At 41.6% G+C, this 14,691-nt stretch overlaps 1 protein-coding gene across 1 annotated transcript in view; it reads right to left on the bottom strand.

Annotated features, from left to right (window-relative positions):
- hmgxb3 (HMG box domain containing 3) overlaps positions 1–2,952 on the bottom strand; it is a 94,113-nt gene extending 91,161 nt beyond the window's left edge. The window contains exon 1 of the mRNA XM_059990513.1: positions 2,882–2,952. The gene's annotated coding sequence lies outside the window, so the exon portion shown is untranslated. The remainder of the gene's footprint in view (positions 1–2,881) is intronic.
- Positions 2,953–14,691: the final 11,739 nt, after the last annotated feature.

The following is a 14,691-nucleotide window of genomic DNA, read 5'->3' as shown; positions in this document are numbered from 1 at the left end:
TCTAGGGGTTGGCCTGAGTTAATTCCATTTGTCTGCACTTGACCCATATCCTTCTGAATCATGGGTTCCCAACCTCTTTGATGCCATGGACCAATACCATTAAGTCTCTTCCCTGTCACATTAAACCCATGCCCTTTAGTTTTATGCTCCCCACCTTGGATAAAAGACTCCTGCCAGGTGAAACAGTACTTTCAATCTCATCTACAGTATTGCATTTGGTATACATTATGAAAACTAACCACAGAGTCAGATTGGTTGGCTGACAGCTTTGCAGAACTTCTGTTTAGTGTGCAAGGGTAAAACCTCCAGCCTCCCATCACTTTAATTCTCCATCTCAATATAATCTGTCTTCAATCACATATATTGCCCAGGGTTGTATGTGGTGATATGAGTACTTTGATAATAAATTTACTTTGAACTTTGTTCCAATGATATCCAACACAAACATGACGAACAGAATTGGCAACAAAGGTTCTTGCAAATGGACAAGACCAATATTTAAATTAAGGCACACACCCATTTTTAAACCATTCCACTGATGAGGCTGTAAATCGTTACCAATTTGTTTCCTTCTCATTTCTATCCCCAACTGCTATTTACAATAATCACCATGATAGTGTAATGGTTGGCACAATGCTAGTACAGCTTGGTGAGTTAGAGTTCAGAGATCAATCCTGGTGTCCTCCGTAAAGAGTTTGTACATCCTTCCCATGGAGTGTTTGGGTTTTCTCCGTGTGCTCCAGTTTCCTCCCACAGCCCAAAAATGCACAGGTTAATAGGTCATTGTAAACTGTCCTGTGATTAGGTTAGGGTTGAATTGGGGGTTGATGGGCGGCATGGCACAAAGCCCCAGAAAGGCCTATTCCACACTGTATCTCTAAATCAATCAATCAATCAATCAATAAATAAATAAATAAATAGAATGATTTTGGTCTGCACACTATCAGATAGGTCTCCAGCTCCATTTTCTAGTTCTGATAAAATCAATGACCAAATGATTCAGCTTCTCACTGACATTGCTTGTCTCTGAGTGTTTTCAATATTTTATGTTTTATCTGTACTTTTGTATGACTAGCAGCTGAAATATGCACAGATTACTTTGCTGGATTCTGTAGTTTAGAAGATAGTGGATGTAAATGAAACACAATTTCTAGCAAACTATCTCATGGCAGACATGGAATGGATGTTTTATCTTGAAATAGAACTAGAAGTCTGTTTTCAAACAAGGATTGCCCATTTAAGATCATAAGAGCAGAATTAGGCTATTTGGCCCAACCAGTCTGCTCTGCCATTTCATTTTGGCTGATCCATTTCCCTTTCAACTCCCTTCTTCTGCTTTCTCCCCATAAGCTTTCACGCCCTGACTCAGATGGTGATGAGAACCCATGCAGGAGATAGATTGACTGGTTGAGTAGGTTCGCAAAAACCACCTTGCACTCAACATCAGCAAGACCAAAGGACTGATTGTGGACTTCAGCAAGTGAAAGTCAGAAAAACACACACCAGTCCTCATTTTAGAGGTCAGTAGTAGAAAAAGGTAAGCAGCTTCAAGTTCCTTGCTGTCAACACCTCAGAGAATCTATCCTGAGCTCAACATATTAACACAATCACAAAGACAGCACACCAGCAGCTCTACTTTATTAAGAGTTTGATGAGATTTGGTATGTTACTTAAGACTCTTGCGAATTTCTCCAGATGTCCAGCAGAGGATTTCGACTGTTATGGAGACTCCAATGGCAAAACAACAAGAGGCTGTAGACCCAGTGAGTTTCATCACAGGCACAACCCTCCCCACTATCAAGAACATCTTCAAGAGGCAGCACCTCAAGAAGGCAACCTTCACCATCTGGAACATGCTCTCTTTGCATTCTATCATCAGGAAGGAAGTAAAGAAGCCTGCAGACCTGCACTCAAATGTTTTAAGAACAACTTCTTCCTTCTGCCATCAGATTTCTCAATCGTCCATGAATTATTCATCTATAGTACTACTTATTTTCCAATTAACAGTAATTTGTTATGGCTTGAACAGCACTACTGCCAAACACATCACGACATTTGTCAGTGATAATAAATCTGTTTCTAATTTTCTCTCAAATAGGGTAGGAGAGTGGTGATAAGGGGTGAAAAGACACAGTTAACTGTGGTTACTCTTCCTTCTCGTAGGATGAATACTCAAATACTAAAGGCTAATTTCATCATCGCAATCCAGATGCAGGGCCTTGACCTGAATCGTTGACTGCCCAATTATTCCCGCAAATGCTGCCTGATCTGCTGCGTTCTTCCAGCGTTGTCATTCATCAGTCCAACTTGTGAAGTTTCCCTGAGGGAATTCTCTCTCAACCTAGGTTAATACATCTAGCATAACCCCCACCCCACAAGATACTGAACTCCCTCCCCCTACTTTTGCTTGCTGACGTTCCTATGGTCCCTCCTCTCCCGGAGCGTGCAGATGCCGGAATTTAAAGCAAATATCAATTTGCTGGATGAACTCTGTGGGACAGGCAACATCTACGGGGGCGAGAAGGTCGTCGTTTCGGGTCCAGAGACTGTATTAGTCAATTTCCCCAGGGGTTTATCTATCTGCTCCGTGCTCCCTGATCAGCCTGCCGATCGAAGAGGGCTAAGCAGCAACCACCTCTCTCCTTTCCCCTTCCCGCTACCGCCACTTCGGTCTCTCTGCTGCTCACTTACTGACAAACGCACAGCCCGGTGGCCAATGAGAGCCCGCCTTATTGTCCTGTGTCTCTGCCAACGCTGCCCATACCGAGGTGTGGAAGGGTGGGGGGGAAATCCCAGCAAATTCACCGCCCCCCCCGCCTGACCACCATTTATACCCACGACAGCGGGCACTTCGTATGTCCGCCTTTCTAATTCGCCTTACCGGGCCTTTTTGTCAAAGGTTTTGCATTCCAGTTCCGTACCTCTCGGCTCCCAAAAAACAAAATGGCGCCGTTGCTACGTTGCAATTCGCCAATCCGATCGCGGCGTCAATTTGCCTTTGGTAGTAGTTAGCCTATCGCCGTTGTCGTTTTAAGCACGTGGAGACACGACTGGAGGACTCTGGACTCCCGGAGCTGAACCCACTGCGCATGCGTTTCATCCGAAGCGGTGTCATGAAGAGCATTTTTTTCGATATTGCTGATGTAAACTACAAAACTCCTTGTGTACAGTTGGCAAGATTAGCCTTATTCTAAAAAAAATAACATTGCAGAGACGATAACCCTTGAAAGGCAGGCGTTTGGGTAGGAAAGTTTAGGAGGAACACACAAGGGTACTTGAGGAACTCAAGTCAGTCAGGCAGTATCTATGGAGAGAAATGGACGTTGACCCAGATATATACTAGCCCATATGCAGGGTCTCGGCTCAAAATGTTGACTGCCCATTTTCCAGTGTAGAATCTGCTGACTGGCGGAGTTCATTTAGCTCCTCTGTGCGTTGCTCCTGATTTGGCAGCATCTTTAAAAGTCTCTTGTGTCTCCATGATTTAGAAGGATAAGGTACTATTTTGGTTGGGACAGGCCATTTGGCCATTGCATTCATTTTTCACAATAAACCTTATCGAAACATTGCAGTTAAGCAGGTGAAGGTTAACAGTCCTGTTGAATGTCCATTTCCCTTCACAATTCCTGTTTAACTTCCTGACATCTTTCAGCAGTTGTTTTTCTCTCCAGGTCCCAGCATTTGCAATCTCTTATGTCTCCAGCAAAAGGTTGTTGCTGGTTAGGATGTTCTAAAATTTAGACCCAGTAATGTACAACAAAAGGGAACTTCCATCAGCTGCCTTATCCTTAGCCAAGTGTTGTTGAAATATTTGAGTAACTGCAATACATATTGTAGATGATATGCATTGTGTACTGATGGTAGTGGGAAAGAATATCCAGGGTGTTGGTTACTAAATAAACAGGCTGTTTGTCCTGGCTGAAGGTGCAAAGTATCTTAAGTGTTGGGACTGCACTCTTCCAAGAATATTACATCACAGTCCAAATTTCTAGATTGTAGAAAGGCTGTGCCAGGAGATTAGACGTTTGCCACAGTATATCCAGCCTCTGACCTGTTTTTGTAGTTACTGGTTTAAGGTGACTGTTTCAGTCCTGCTTCTGGTCAAAGATGACCCCACTCAGGATGCTGATGACAGGGATGTGGTGAAAATAAAGTAACTGAATACCAAGAATTGGTGGTTAGATTCTGCCTTGTTGGAGGTGGCCATTGTGTGAGAAATTTGTGGAAAATCATTTATTTAAATTGTAACATAACATGACGATATTGTCCAGGTCTTGCTGCCTATTGGAACATACTATTTCATTTGTTAAATATTTGTGAATGAAAATGAACACTGCAATCATTGGTGCACATCCCTATTTCAGACCATTTCAGCTGGAAGCGAGGTAATTGATGAAACTGTTGAAGACAATTAGGTCTGAGCAAGCTGTGCATTAGGTCTGACTTTATGTTCCTCACTGAAAGGTGCAGCTACAACGTGAGACCATAAGGCAAAAAAAGTGGATCTAGGATATTTGGCCCATTGAGTCTGCTCCATCATTCAATCATGAATGATCTATTTTCCCTCTCAACCCCAATTTCCTGTGTTCTCCCCATACCCTTTGATGTCCTTCCTAATTAAGAACTCATCAATCTCCACTTTAAATATAGCCAATAACTTAGTCTACAGCCATCTGTGGCAATGAAGTTCACAAATTTGCCACGCTCTAGCTAAATAAATTCCTCCTCTGTTCTGAAGAGATGTTCTTCCTTTCTGAGGGTGTGCTCTCTGGACCTACTCTCCCACTATTGAAAATATCCTCTGCATGTCCATTCTATCCAGACCTTTCAATATTCAGTAGATTTCAAGGAGATCCCCCCCCATCATTCTTCTAAATTCCACTGAGTAGAAGCCTAGTACTATCAAATGTTCTCGTACCAGGAGCATGTTGGAGTCAAAAATGCTGTCATCTACCTGCTGAACACAGCCTACTCCTATATGAATAAGCAGGGCAGCACTGTGAGGATGACGTTTTTTGATTTCTCAAGTGCCTTCAATACCAAACAGCCCTCACTGCTGGGGAAAGCTCCGTTCAATGCAGGTTGCCACGTCCTTTGGATCCTGGATAATGGACTACCTGACTGGCAGACCACAGTTTGTACAGCTTCAGAGCTGTGTGCCAGGCATGGCTATAAACAGCACAGGGGACTGTATTGGCTGCGTTCCTGCTTACGCTGTATAACTTGCATTTTAGGTACAACACTGAGTCATGTCATCTGCAGAAATTCTCTGATGGTTGGGTATATAAAAGGAGGGTGGGGGGATGAATACAGGGCCCTGGTGGAGGAATTTGTCAAATGGTGAATGCTGTATCATCTGCAGCTCAACATCAGTATGACAAAGTAGATGGTGTTAGACTTTAGGAAAACTAAGTCTGCACTGCTCCATGTTACTATTGATAGTGAGGTCTTTCACCTCCCTATTCTCCATTTTACCACCCTCTAACCCCTCTTGGTACAGGGTCGGTAAAAAAGTCTCAGCCAAATCGATACTGGCCTGATTTAAACTGGTATCTTTCTCAGCTGCCTTTCTCGACATGCTGCAAGTGATTGCAGATAGATCTTGGAATCTAGGGGCGGGTCCTCAACACTTCCAGGCTGGCTCGTCAGCTCCATGGCCGACCAAACTTCACCACCAGCTAAATCGTTTCCCAGAAGGATGTCTACATCAGTTCTCGGAAATTCTGATCACACCCCTATTTCAACTGGTCCTGATACAATTTATAATGATCCTATGCAAAGGCACAGCTTCTGTCCCTTTTCCTATGCCTCTCAAAGCTTCCTCTCCAGTCTCAGGACCAAAATCTAGTACCTTACTGAGAATCAATGACTGCTCAGCTCCAGTATCTCTCCAGATCCGCACTGGAACTGGTGTTTCTCCCTCTTTCACAGACACGGTCCCTTCTGAAATAAATTTCTCACGCCCCTCTCGTATTTTATCTACCTGGGGCTTTCTCGTCGATTTGCTGATCGACACAATACACCCTGTAGGGACTGCTGCGTTCCCTTTTCCTGTCTCCTTCCTCGGAGCAAAGCACTTAGATGCAATATGACCCACCTTTCCACAATTAACACAGGTCAAGCCAGGAACCCTCCTGCCAGCCTGCCTTTCTTCTTATTTTTACAACTAGCTCCCGGCTGAATTTCTGCCTCAGCTGGCGGGCTTTCTCTACCATCCCTATGGTCTTTCTGGTAACTCTTATTCGAGGAAAACTTTGTCTTGTGGGTTAGGGCATATTCATCTGCGAACCTGGCAAATTCTGATATGGACATATTTGGCTTCTCATTCAAATACATCTGGATATCATCCGAAACACAACCTTTAAATTCCTCAATCAGAATTAACTCCCTTAAATGCCGAAAATCCTCTTACACCATTTCTGCTGCACAACAACAATCCAAGAGTACACCCCTCTCATAGGCAAACTCTGCATACGTCTGATTCCACACTTTCTTTAAATTTCTGAACTTTTGTCTATAGGCCTCAGGTATCAATTCGTAGGCCCAAAGAATGGCCTCTTTTACTTCCTCATCATTCTCAGACTCCTCCTCCTCCATAGACAACGCCACATACGCCCGTTGTGCCTTCCCTTTTAACACTTTGTAACAACACCACTCACTGATCTCTGGGCCACTTCTGACTCACTGCCACCTTTTCAAAATGCAAGAAATAACTATCAACATCTGTCTCCTCAAACGGAGGTACTAACCTAAACTCCCTACTAACGTTAAATCTCTCCTCTCGGTCTGGCCCTTGAGCTCTTTGCTCTTGCCTGAACTTCTCCATGTCCAGCTCATGTTTTCTCTGTTTCTCCTTCTCCTCATACTCCCTCTCCTTTTCAACTCTTTCCTTCTCCTTTTCAGCTCTTTCCTTCTCCTTTTCAGCTGCTTCCAGCTGTTTTAACTTAATTTCATGCTCCAACCTTAATTTTTCCAACTCTAATTGAGCCGTCCCACTAGTTGGTACTTTTTCAGGGATATTTTCCAATACCCCAGCCGAAAACACATTCTTCACATTATAATACTGAGTTATGGCCCTCCGCACCTCCCGCTTTTTCATTGACAACCTCACCTCTGCGGGATTTAGTCCTTTCACAATATTTATCAAGTCCGACTTTGTGGCAGCCTCTAGCGCCTCCGTAGTTGGTTTTTTTATAAATTCATCTACGTCCATCTTTGCTGGTTTCCCGTCTGGTTACCCACACAACCAGATCCAAGTTTGGACTTAAAAGCCCAATTTACTGGCCCTCCAATTTGATATCAAAGCCCAGACGAGCCCCCAAGTTGTTACGAACCCCGTAACTGGGTGTCTTACCAGCAAAGATAGAGACGTCCATTGAAGTCTGATGATACTATTTTTAACAGTATTTATTAGTAAAAATACACAAAAATAATATCAATGCAAATATACAGATAATATACGTTGTCAATACTAAACCTAAAAGTGCGGGTATAATAATAATCAATAAGAAATAAGCTCTATCATTGTCTAGGGGATAATGTATTGTCCGATGGAAATATAAAGTTCACTGCAGTTCACACAAGCTGCCGTCTTTTGGTTGTCGCTGTGTTGCAATTGTTAGAGAGAGAGAGAAAGAGAATGGGAACATATACTGCTATGGGTTTTGCCAACCTTCCTTTATGATTTCAATCCGTCAGGTGTCTCGTTGTCGTGGCCGTTCAATTGTGACCTCTCCTTTAGCTAAACCGTTCTTCCGTGGTGAGCCCGACGCACATGAGCTCCCACCGGCTTTCACTATAAAATGCTGTCACGGGATTGCTAGCATTTCTCCTGGTGCATCTAAAGGGGTGTTCCCCAGACCCCTCTTTTATCCTTACTCATGGGGTCTCAGATGTCAATCAGGTTGGGATGATACAATCCCTCAACCAGACCACTCTGGTTGTCCCCTGAGGGGTTTCAATGAATAGTACTGTACTCAATACACAATTCCTTCTCCAAGAGACGATGGCAGTAATCAGTGGTTCCATTCCGCTTATGTCAGGAGACATTCCACCTGGTTGTGTATTCTGCATGTCTCTCTCATTTCCTGGGTCTCAGATCCGAAATAATAGCGATCTTGCGATTCTCAAAAAGGAGGGGGCGACTTCAGACCCTTCAGCCCCTCAAAGTTGCTCCACCTTCCTAACAGTTCAAACCCAACTCTGTGATGCTCACATTTCTAACTGTGCTATAAGCTCATCTATCTTATCTCATTGTATATGTTATGTAGTTAAGTATAAAACTTTCACTCCTTATTCACTTTCCTTCTTTTCAATTTTGTCTCCATGTTGCCAGGATTAAATTCTTTTTTAAAATATTTTTTTTTCTTAGTTTTTCAAAACATTTTACAAATTAAAAACCCCAAATCCCAATGAGGAACATTAAAACAGTGCAAAATTAAGCATACAATAACAATATGCTACAAAGGAAGAGAATTTAGCAAAAAAAAAGCACCTAAATTAAAGACAAGTAAGCTTAGTGTCCTCCCCAAGCCCCACAACACAAGAAAAAACAACAGCAACTCCAGACCAACCACAACACAATATAGAGAGTATAAGTCAGGACAGCCAAACTCCCAGACTGTGAATACACTCAGCAACAGAGGATAATAATGCCTTTTACCAGAAAAAAAAGGAGCTGAAAGCAAGGGACCGAAAAGAAAAAAAACCCTAGTCAAGAGGAAGGTTATGAAAGTACTCGATAAAAGGTCCCCAGACCTTATAGAACTTTAGATCCGAATTGAGAACTGAATAATGAATTTTTTCGAGGTCCAAACAGGCCATGATGTCGTTAAGCCATTGAGCATGAGTGGGCGGGGCAACATCTCTCCATCTGAGGAGGATCAAGCGTCTAGCCAGGAGACAGGCAAAGGATAATATTCGGCATTTGGTCGGACCCAGACATAAATCTGTCTCGCCCCAAAAACCGAACAGAGCAATTAAGGGGTTTGGGTCTAGGTGCTGATTCAGAATACACGATAACGTAGTGAAGACATCTTTCCAGAATTTCTCCAAGCTAGGACAGAACCAGTACATATGGATGAGAGCGGCCACGCCCCTCTTGCATTTATCACTGAGCGGACTAACGCTAGGGTAGAATCGAGATAGTTTATATTTAGACATATGGGCTCTATGAACAATCTTAAACTGTAAAAGGCAGTGGCGAGCACAAAGAGAGGTTGAGTTAACCGATTTGAGAACTGAATCCCAGCTCTCTTCAGATAAGGAGAAATTTAAATCCTGCACCCAGGCCATTTTGATTTTATCCATGGGGGCCCATCGTAAGGCTGATAGTTTATCTCGGATGATTGATATTAAGCCTTTACCTAGTGGATTAATAGAAAGAAATAGGTCCATAGCATTTTTCGCAGGCATTTCAGGAAAGTTAGGAATTAAAGGAGCAATAAAGTGTCGGATTTGGAGATATCTGAAAAAATGAGCATTGGGCAGATTGAACTTAACAGAGAGCTGCTGAAAAGAAGCGAAGCGATTATCAATGAAAAGATCTTCAAAATGTCTAATGCCCTTCCTATACCAAACCTGGAATGCTGAATCGTATGTAGTAGGTAAAAAAAGGTGATTATGAGCAACAGGGCTGGAAACGGAAAACCCCTGGAAACCATAGCATTTCCTGATCTGAGCCCATATACGCAAAGTGTGTCTAACAAGAGGATTAGCTATTGATCTGGGCAGACTACTAGGGAGTGCAGAGCCAAGAAGTGCAGAGATAGATAATTCTTTAGTGGAGCTCAGCTCCATCACCACCCAGTTAGGGCACTCGGGTTGGCCATGGAAGAAAGACCAGAAGGTAGCACAACGCATATTAGCTGCCCAATAATATAAAGGAAAGTTAGGTAAAGCCATGCCACCCTCTTTTTTAGATTTTTGGAGATGGATTTTATTAATTCTAGAGCGCTTATTCTGCCACAGATATGACAAAATAATAGAGTCTAAGGAATCAAAAAAAGATTTAGGAATAAAAATTGGGATAGATTGAAATAGGTATAAAAATTTGGGGAGAACATACATTTTAACAACATTAATACGACCTACCAAAGACATAGATAGAGGTGACCATTGTACCAGACTCTGTTTTATAGCATATGAAAGATTGGCAAAGTTTTCACGAAAGAGATCTTTAAACTTCCTTGTGACTGTAATTCCAAGATAAGTAAATTGATTATGGACTACTTTAAAAGGGAGATCATGAAATGTTAGTTCTTGTGCTTCTTTATTAATTGGGAGAAGTTCACTCTTATGTAAATTAAGTTTATAGCCAGAGATCTGGCTAAACTGGTCAAGAAGAGAAAACATTAGAGGTAAGGATGTAGACGGATTTGAGAGAAAGAGTAATAAGTCATCAGCATAGAGAGAAACTTTATACTCAACACCCCCTCTCCAAATCCCAGTCAATTCAGGCCAAAGGTTCCATAGCCAAATCAAAGAGAAAGGGACTTAAGGGACATCCCTGGCGGGTGCCACGTTTGAGATTTCTGAAAATTGGTTAAAACAGAGGCAGTAGGACACAGGTGCAGCAATTGGATCCAAGAGATGTAACTTTGGCCAAGGTCAAATTTTTCTAAAACCACAAAAAGGTAGTTCCACTCTATACGATCAAATGCTTTCTCCGCATCGAGGGAAATAACACATTCAGGAATCCCTGTTGGAGGTGAGTATAAGATATTAAATAAACGCCGAATGTTAAAAAAAGGGAGACGGTTTTTAATAAAGCCCGTTTGGTCATCAGAGATAATAGAGGGAATGACGGTTTCTAATCTATGAGCCAAAACTTTAGCTAAGATCTTTACATCAACATTGAGCAGAGAGATCGGCCTATACGAGGAACACTTTGTTGGGTCTTTGCCCTTTTTTAAAAGAAGAATAATAGATGCCTCACTGAAAGAGGGTGGCAATTTGCCGTAATTAAACGAGTCAGATAATACTGAAAGTAACTGAGGAGAAAGAAGAGAAGAGAATGATTTATAAAATTCTACAGGGAACCCATCAGGTCCAGGAGATTTCCCTGAGGACCGTGCAGAAATTGCAGTAGATATTTCTTCTAATGACATAGGCGCATTGAGTTTGGCTTTGAAATCAGATGAAAGTGAGGGGATATTCAGATTCTGTAAAAATTGATCAACAGAGATATTGTCATTCAGAGATTCAGAGGAATAAAGCCGAGAATAAAAATTTTTAAATGCGTCATTAATTTCTAAATGATCCGATGTAAAGTCTCCGTTCTCCTTCCGGATCTTTGTAATATGTTGTTTGGCTTTGGAATGCCTCAGCTGATTGGCTAGGAATTTACAAGACTTATCCCCATGAATGTAAAAGCGACACTTACTTTCGAGAAATTGGCGTTCTACAGGCTGAGTGGACAGAAGGTTAAATTTAGTTTGGAGTTCAATACGCTTCTTGTATAATTCAGGGTTCTTAGTTTGGGCATATATTTGATCCAATTCTTTAATCTGGTTAATGAGGTCTAATCGATCTGCACGGGATCTTCTGTTGAGATTTGCTGTGTAAGAGATTATTTGCCCCCTCAGATATGCTTTCATGGCATCCCAGACAATCTGGGATGGCACTTCAGGTGATGTATTAGTGTTAAAATAAAAGGTTATCTGATCCTTAATAAATTTTAAAAATCATCATCCGATAGTAAAGTTGAATCAAACCGCCAGTGTTTATTCCTCTGAGGGAGACCAGGCAAATTCAGGGAGAGAGTAATTGTGGCATGGTCAGAGATCAGTATACTCTGATAGTCACAAGAGTGGGCAAATGGAATAAGTTGGTTATCGAGTAAGAAATAATCAATTCTAGTGAAGGTATGGTGAACATGTGGGAAAAAGAATAATCTCTCTCAGTAGGATGGAGGAAACGCCATATATCAGAGATACCATAATTAGAGAGAAACGATTGGATAGCTAAGGCAGATTTAGTAGGTGGTCTAGTAACAGAGGACAATCGATCCAAATTAGGATCTAACCAACAATAAAAGTCACCACCCAGTATAAGAGAGTATGAGCTTAAGTCTCGTAGTGAGGAAAAAAACGTTCAAAAAAATTAACATCATCAAAGTTGGGGGCATACAGATTTGCTAGTGCAACTTTAGTGTTATATAGTTTGCCAAAAACAATAATAAAATGGCCATTTATATCAGATATTTTATAATGGAGTTCAAAAGGAATATTTGAGTTAATAAGAATGGAGACTCCCCTAGCTTTAGCGGTAAAGGATGAATGAAAATGCTGACCCGCCCACTTTGACAAAAGCCGGGAGTTATCAGAACAACGAATATGAGTTTCTTGAAGGAAAGCAATATCAGCTTTGAGTTGTTTGATATGTGAGAATACCTTCTTCCTTTTAACAGGGTGATTCAATCCCTTTACATTCCAGCTCACGAATTTAAGTGCACTAGCCATTATCGATTACTAATGCAAAAAAGGCAGAAGGCATATAAAAAGTCAAGCAGTACAATAGCAGTCTGGGAGCAGAGATGTAAATATAGATTCGTAAAATCAAAACATATACATGTCCTGAGCAATAAAGAGATATAATATATACAGTGAGTGATGTTGGAACTAGAAAACCCACCCCATCCACACAACCCAAAACTAGACGGCTACCAAAACAAGTAGCTAGCTCTACCAAAAAAATTAACCCAAATACAACTTCCAGATCTGTGTCATTAACAGCAGTTCCGTGTAAATACTATAACAAATAGTAACTAGTTTATGCACTAAAAAACGTAACTACAGATTAGAACACCTTCTGCAGGAATATAAAACTTAATACAGAGAAAATCGGAAGAGGACCAAAACTAACCTGCCAGTGAAACAATTATAGAAGAATAAAGTAAGAGAAAGGGAAAATAAGGATTAAAAAAAGGAGAGGAAGGGGAAAATTATAAATTCAAGACGAGTATTTATCAACCATTTACCGAGAAGAGAGAAAAAAATTCAGAAATTAGGAAAAAGGGGGTGAAGAAAAGAAAAAAGTATAATAAAATAAATAAATATAAAAAGAAGGAAAAATAGATCGGCAATTAAACTGTGAACCAACAAACAGGAAGGCCTTCACTGAAGACTTCAAACCTCCAAAACAAGTTAAAGTCAGTTGTAGAACTCTGTAGATAAAGTTGTACAACAATAAAAGATAGATTACACACACACCAAATCCAGGGAGAGATTGTCAACAGCCCTTAGAGTTTCGATGAATAATGTCTGAATGATTCAAGTAAAGTCTGAGTCCAGAAAAAGTAATTTTACTACGAGAAGTACTTATCCACCATTTTAGGAGGTCTGATCGGGTTCCGAAGATGGCTGGATAGCCGGAAGACTTGCCACAAATGCTTCAGCTTCCTTGGCTGACTTAAACCATTTGTATTTCCCAGTGTTAAGTTTGATTCGTAGATCAGCAGGGGAACGAAGGGAGGGTTTAAAACCACGATCAAAAAGCACTTTCATTGCGCCTTTAAACTCAGCACGCATCTTTAAGGTCTGGGGTGCAAAATCTTCCACAAAGCGAATGGTTGTATCCTGGAAAATAAAAGAACCTCTGCGACGTGCCTCTACGATCAGACGGTGTTTTACTTGGTATTGATGGAAGCACAAGATTACTGGTCGCGGGCAGTTGCCCAGAATTCCGGCGGGAACATGGACCCGGTGTGCCCGTTCGAGCTCAGGCGGGTTCGGAAGCAAATCTTTCCTGAATATCTCACAGAGAAATTCGGCGAAAAACTTCACTGTTGATCCCTGTTCGGTGGCCTCTGGCAATCCAAGAATTCTAAGATTGCAGCATCTGCTGCGATTTTCGAGATCCACCGTTTTGAAAAGGAGTTTGTTACACTTTTCCTCCAAGCTGGAACAGAGAGTCTCCAAGTATCGAACATGACTTTCTAAATCTTCAGAAGTTGAATCGATGCGAGATAAGTCTTGGGCATGTTTGCCCACCTTGTCGTTGATTTGATCAATCTTGTCCTCCAACTGTTTGAAAGCGGTTTTGAATTCCTTTAAAATTTCGTCTCGGAGCTGACTGAGCGCAGTCAGGGTCTCGTCTGAGAGAGCCGGAGCTTCCTTTCTCCCGGATTTAGAGTTCTTGCTAGACATTGTAAGTTAGATGTGTTCACAGGCAAGTAAGAGGTACCGAAAAAGCTCCCGACTATGGTTTAAAAAATGGAGACATTTAGTGCAAAGATAGCGACAGAAACGGAACAAAAGTTTGGAGCAGCTAAGCAATCGCCATCTTACCGGAAGTCCCCAGGATTAAATTCTTATCTCTTTCCAAGCTTTTTGTTTTATTCTTTATTCTGGTGACTTCAATAATCTCTCCTGCACTCTCCTCCCTTTTACTTTATCCATAATCTGCCAAGCTACTAACCCTACCACCCAACTACTTAGGTTAAAGCCTTATCTGCAGCCCTAATGATGTGTTTTACCAGGACTCTGGTCTCAGCATGGTTCATGTGAAGCCTATTCCATCCAAACAGCTTCCTTCTTCCCTTATCCTGGCACTAGTGTCTCACAAGTTCAAACCCACTTCGCTCATCTTAACCTCTGAGCCATGCATACAACTCTAATTTTATCAACCCTAGGCTAACTTATATGTGTCTCAAGTACAATGCTTCTTTTAATATGTAATGACCAGTATGTG

This window comes from Hypanus sabinus, chromosome 15 (genome assembly GCF_030144855.1).
Source record: "Hypanus sabinus isolate sHypSab1 chromosome 15, sHypSab1.hap1, whole genome shotgun sequence".
Lineage (NCBI taxonomy): Eukaryota > Metazoa > Chordata > Chondrichthyes > Myliobatiformes > Dasyatidae > Hypanus > Hypanus sabinus.
Note: the sequence above shows the minus strand (reverse complement) of the source record. Positions and strands in the feature narration are given on the sequence as shown.